The sequence below is a fragment of the Podarcis bocagei genome, assembly GCF_964188305.1.
Source record: "Podarcis bocagei genome assembly, chromosome: 7".
NCBI classification, from domain to species: domain Eukaryota; kingdom Metazoa; phylum Chordata; class Lepidosauria; order Squamata; family Lacertidae; genus Podarcis; species Podarcis bocagei.
The window spans coordinates 17037238-17043956 of NC_138132.1; positions in this window are offsets into that span (position 1 = coordinate 17037238).

The following is a 6719-nucleotide window of genomic DNA, read 5'->3' on the forward strand; positions in this document are numbered from 1 at the left end:
AACTCCAGAGTTCTGCTATACCCTCTCCACTGTTGTCTGCTCTGAGTGGAAGCAGCCCAACGGGATCTCAGGCAGAGGTATGCAACCTGATACCTTTTATGTAGAGATGCTGGTGAATGTAACCAAGACCCTTGGCATACAAAATATGTCCCCTCCAAACGTTCTTGAACCCATCACCCCAGCTGGCATGGCCTATAGCCAGGCATGATGGGATCTGGAGTCCAGAACCACTCTGGCTGCCACTGCTTTAATAATAACTTTCTTGGGAACTGTCCAGGGTGCTGAACATCTTTTCTCTCTGATCGCTCTTGCTTCCTGCTTCCTGCGCTTTGGTAGGATTTACACTCCCTATCTGTCCATACCTTGATCCAGTTATCTTTCCCAGACCACTGCTTGGTCTGCTTCTTCTCGACTCTACTGAGGGCTCCTCAAAGCAAACAGACAGGAGCAGTGGTGGCTGGTCCATTAGAAGGAATGGGGCCCTTCCCTATCAACCTCAGTTTGTCCTCAGCTGACCCCCCCACTTGCCTGCTGTCTTCCATACAACTTCCTCCATAATCTGTATTTTGCCTCTTCTAAAGACATTTCTCCCCCATCCCTATCACCAAGCCCAAAAGACAGGAACAGAACATGTAACAAGGCCCATCAGTTTCACTTGAGATGGGAAGAGAATGTGATAGGAACAGCAGTGGGGAAGGGGGTCACCAAAGAGAGTAATATGACATGGAGAAATCAGAAAGTGACATGGGACGTCTGCAGTGACTTTTCTGCACATCACACTCACCTTTGCAAAGCAGGGAAAGGATCACGGTTGCCGCTGTTGCTAGAGAGGAGGCCAAACGATTTGTCTTTGAGGGAGAATTCGCAACCTGCCAGCTTCTCCCTCCTGCATTCTGTGCATGCTACAGTTATTCCCATGGAGGGAGATCTGCCAAAGAGAAAGAGGGAAGGATTTGATGAGGAGGAGGTTGCCGAAGGATTTCTGGCTGTGCCTGGGGAGGACTTATCAGATGATGGGTATACGTGTGTACAGGATTGCAGTCTTAGATAATAATCATGGCAGTGGTATCGGGACCATACATTCAATTTTATTCTTTTCCTGGCAGGATATTTTGTGTGTTCACAAATTTGTGCATAGGTAAATTCAACAATTTGGAAGTTCCCACACTCAGATGGTTTGGGCAGAAGAGTGAAAGAGGACACAGATAATGCTTAAAAACATAATGTACATACCTTGATCTATAAACAACTGCCTGTGCATGCCCCTTTCCCTCTCTCACTGACCTCATTGCCACTTGCTCATTCCAAAAGGGTTCTAACTGCCCTAGAATATCCTATTCCATAACAAAGCACACCCACATTCTAAAAGGACAAAAACATTCTGTAAGGATCAGTGCATCTGCCCATGTCTTTCTCACAAGCTTCTCACTATTTCAAAGCTTAGTTCTCCCCATTTTCACATCAGTTACTAATTTGTTTGTTTTTAAGCCCCCACAAAAATTCACCAGCACTTTAGTATGAAATTATCTAAATATACACATTTTTGTATGCAATTTCCCACATTTTTGCAAAGCAGTTTCCCTCCTATAATGCAGTTTTATACATTATTTATTCATTTATTATTATTGATTAAATTTCCATGCCACCCTTCATCTGAGGATCCCTGGGTGGTTTACAATATAAAAAATGCATAACATAGTAACAGCAACAACACCCAAATCCCCTTCCCCAGTGTTTAAAAGGCCATAGATGGTTTCATTAGCCAAAGACCTTGGAGAAGAGGAATGCCTGGTGCCTATAGATCTGTAATGAAGGCACTGTAAGCGACTTGCAAAAGTGTGATATAACACAATATGATACAATGGAAGATGGTCACCATGGAAGATCATTTAGAAAGCCAGATATACACGCCAGTCAAACATTACATGAATTTGCAAGCTGATGTGGAAATGTGGAGAACTAAGATCAGAAAGATAAGGAACTGAAATGGAAAGATTTGTCACTCCCTACAGAATGTCCTTGCCCTTTGAGAATGTGGCTGTTCTTTGTGATGAAATGTTCTTAGGCAGTTAGAATCTCTTTAGAGTGAGTAAGAGGCAATAGGTAAGTGAGGGGGTGGGGGTGGGAAGGAGAACCTAGACTTTTCTATTGTTTATCGATAAAAATGGTCCAACATGCATTAAGTGCTTCAGAGTGGCTGGGGAAACCCAGCCAGATGGGCGGGGTATAAATAATAATAATAATAATAATAATAATAATAATAATAATAATAATAATAATTCTGTTTGTGACCTCCCTCCCTCCAACTGAGTGTGAAAGCTTCCAGACTGTTGCTATTTTGGGGCGGGGTTCAGTCACATAGCGGGAAATTCAGGTTGCACAATTAAAGCTGATTTGGACAAGCACAACAAACCTGCTTCCCTAAAATACCATCATAATCAATTGAAAATCAAGCTTAATTTGCATGCAGTTCACACTGCCACACTCTTACATGAGCAAAGTTGCTTTCTAAGATTCAGTATTCCTTTTAATGTTATCATGAGCTCTGGGTGAGACAGGCGGTGCTGAGGTTGATTGCAAATTTCAGGTCGACAGGGCAGCTATGAAAGGAGATCACAGCATGTGCTTCAGTCTCTTCCAGAGAGAGGAGGGAACATGCCTGAGGCAAAAGTGGCTGGAGGGAATATTAAGTATAATTGTTTAATTGCACACTGCAATGGAGAATGCCTGTTTGTACCTTTCTAGCTACATTTCTGGTGACATAGGGATTCCAGTCGGACAAGAGGTAACTTAAATCAGTGTTTCCCAACCGGTGTTCCGCGGCACACTAGTGTGCCGTGAGACATCGGCTGGTGTGCCGTGGGAGGAAGGCGGGCGAGTCGGGCGGTGAGAGGCGGAGGCGGCGGCGAGGATCCGCGTCGAGCCGGGGGCGGCTCCGCGGTGGTGGTGCCGAGCGGCGGGGCAGCGCGCGCAAAAGGGAGGATCGCGAGACAGCGGAGGAGGAGGAGGCCGGCATGTCCGGGCAGCAGCAGCAACAACAGCAGCAGCAACTCCCGCCGCCGCCCCCTCCTCCGCCCGCTATCGCCGCCACCTCCACAACAGCCGCCGCCGCCTCAGCTGCCCTCGCTCTGCTGCCTCCTCCCACCCCGGCAAGGGGGAGGGAAAAAACTTTCGCTTTTGTGCGTCCCTCCCGGCGTGACGCTGCGCGCTGACGTCACGGGGCGGGGCTTTAATGGTGGTGTGCCGCGAGATTTTTTTCCGGCTCACAGGTGTGCCGTTGCCCAAAAACGTTTGGGAAACACTGACTTAAATAGTATTCCTCCATCTTTCCTGGTATTTTTCGTACAAGCGGGGTTACCTGAGCATGGAATAGAATGGCAAGCTCATCGGGATACCTGGGTCTCATTAAAACATCTCTTAGTGCCCCTGAGCTCATAGGATAGGGCAGGACACAAAAATTACCGTATTTTTCGCTCTATAACACGCACCCGGCCATAACACGCACATAGTTTTTAGAGGAGGAAAATCCGTAGGCATGCCACCCGTAGGCATTTCCTCCATAACACGCACAGACATTTCCCCTTACTTTCTAGGAGGAAAAAAAGTGAGTGTTATGGTGCAAAAAATACGGTAAATAAAGGAGGTGGTCTGCAGCATGTTATTATCTGTGGCAAGGGGTGGTGTTGATTGGTTGCTGCTGTGGCAATTGGATGGGGAAGTGTTAGTGTCAGCCAGGCGGGTGAGTGTTTTTCGGCAACCCTCCCAAAAAGCTCAACTACTCTGGGCCACCCTCCCCCCAAAAGCTCAACAACTCTGGGCAATCTCCCCCCCCCATCTTCTTAATTTTTAGTCCCCCAAAATAGGCGGCGTCTTATACATGTGTGTGTGTGTGTTATACATGGAAAAGTACGGTAATCTTTGTCACTCCTACGTCTTGTAATCTGAGCTTCTATCCTCTGTGCTTTCTGTTCTGAGGCTTTTTGACCTCTTCTCAGCCTTGGGGAGGGCGGTGGGGGAATGCTGTCCAACGACTGTGAAGCTGTCAACCATCTCTTCCCCAGTGTTTCTTCTTCTTCTAGCTCAGAGATCAGCAAGGTTTACTTTGCCTGGGCCAGTTTAATCCAGCGGAGATCCCTCTGTGGGCTGGATCACACGCGCACATGAGCGCGTGTGCCCACGATTTCTGGCGTTTGCGCAGACGCAATTTCTGGCACCACGGAAGTGAGTCACTGTGCTGGTTTAGTGCAGCGCGCGGGGACTCACCGAGTGAGCAGCTCGGTTTGGGAGCGGTTCGTGGGCCAGTTAAACGACCCCTGTGGGCTGCTTGTGGCCCATGGGCCTTAGGTTGCCTACCCCTGTTCTAGCTGTTCCCCATCCAGTATTTCCCAGCTTCTGCCTTTTGAACTATGCCCCTCTGCAAACCACTGTTCCAAACCTACGCTGTCCTCCTGTTCCTGGGAAGATTCAGGATCAGGGGAGGGGGTGGCTCCTATCATGCCTCCTCAGTGCAGCCCTCCTCAGCACGGTCCCTGACATCAAGGATGACACTGAGATGGATGGAGAGGAAGCTGACAATTTGGGCCTCTATATGGACTGGTAGTATGTAAGGAGAAAGGAAACCCTCAGGTGTGGCTGAGTTTGGTGGGAAATGCACAGTTAACCCTCATGGGACAGCCTCCACTCTGCTTTGTGGAATGCAGAACTGATTCGATTCATAACTGGAGGACTGCAGCCAAGGAAAGGGAGAGGAGAATACACTTAATTGGATTGCTTGGGGTGGAGGGGTATAGATAATACCTAAAAACATAATGCACACAAGACACATACAGTCATACCTCAGGTTAAAGTAGCTTCAAATTAAGTATTTTCGGGTTGCGCTCCGTGGCGACCCGGAAGTAACGGAGTGCATTACTTCCAGGTTTCACCGCTCACGCATGCGCAGACGTTCAAAATGATGTCATGCACATGCGCAGAAGCGGTGTTACGTTTACTTCAGGATGCAAACAGGGCTCCGGAACGGATCCCGTTCATATCCTGAGGTACCACTGTATTAAATCTACATCTCCCCCCTGACTCACCTCACTGCCTCTTATTGATCCTTAAATGGGTCTAACTGCCTTGGAAAATTCTTGAGCATCAGAAGGAATACTCCCATTCTAAAAAGGGCAGGGCATCATTTGTTTCCAAGATCTTGCATACTGGCCTTTGGGCATACAAATCTCCCCAAGTGACTCACAAAAGTGTGAAATGTTGCAGCATCAATTAAATGAATACGATACCAGGGGAAAGGTCGCAACAGGAGAGCACTGAAAAACCAGAGGTACCCACATGCCAAACATTGCACATATTCAAAAACTGATGTCTGACACGAGCCAGCCAGCAGTAAATCACACAGTGCAAGTTGGAGTTAACATTTTACTAGCAAAACCACAGACTGCACAGGCTTGGTAGAGTGTCAAGTCTAAGGAGCACAGCAACCCATCCCTAGTAGGTCTTGCCCCCACATGAAACAGTTGTTGAGATTGAAGGTCTCTACCTTCCCACCACTGCCTAAGTCCCCTCCTCTCCAGGGTTTTCCCCCACACTCCCCTCTTCTCCAGGGTTTCCCCCCCACAAGCAATTGGAGGCTGCATCTGGGTGCTACTAATCTTTTAATTGCCCTTTTCATGACTCTTCTGGTTCTGGAAGACAATGGGGGGGGGAGGGGGAGCTTGTCTTGGCAGGAGGGCAAGACACCCATGGATCATCACCAGCCTGAATCTTCTCTGCCTCTTGACCTCTCTCCTCCCACCCTCCTGCTTCAGCTTCCGCCTCTGATTCTGGACTTCTTTCTGCCACAGAGTCTCCCAGCTCACTAAACCCTGTTACTTCCTCAGCTTCCGACACCTCCTCTTCTCCCTCTGACCACTCATCATTGTCCCACCTCCACTCCTGGGGCTCTGAGCCTTCTTGTTGTTTCCCAGCCTTTTCCTCCCACCATTCCTCCGCATCCAACCAGTTCATGACAATGGGGGAATGCAGAGCACTTACCGTATATACTTGAATATAAGCCGACTTTTTCAGCATATTTTTTATGCTGAAAAAGCCTGCCTCGGCTTATGCTTGAGTGAGGCAGGCAGCGGCGGAGGGATGAGCAGCAAGAAAGGCCGCTGCCCGCCTCTTGCAAGAGCAGGCACAGGAGCCGCGGCTGGGAGAGGCGCTGTGCTGTGCCACTCCCAACCAAGCGCCTATGCCTGCTCTTGCGAGCGGCAGAGGCAGCGGCAGAGGGACAAGCGGCTGCTCCTTCCTCCTCCTCCGCCTCTGCCACTGTCGTGGTTGCAGAGGAGCGAGCAGCCTGAAAGAAGCCCTTTTGGGCTGCTTGTTCTTCCTCCTCCGCTGCCGCCGCCACCAGGTTTGTGGTGTGGTGAACTGGCTTAAACTCGAGTCAATAAGTTTTCCTAGTTTTTTTGTCCTAAAATTAGGTACCTCGGCTTATATTCTGGTCGGCTTATACTCGAGTATGTACGGTATATTTGAAAACTGAGAAAAAGAAATCTGAGATTCCTATATTGCAGGTGATTGGACTAGATGACTCTTGGGGTCCCTTCCAATTCTAAAAAAACAAAATAAAATGTTTGTATGAAATGAATAGATTCATCCAAATCTGTGGAATGTCCTTGCCTTTTGAAAATATGGGCATCCTTTGTGATGTAACATTCCAAGGCAGTTGGAATCTGCTT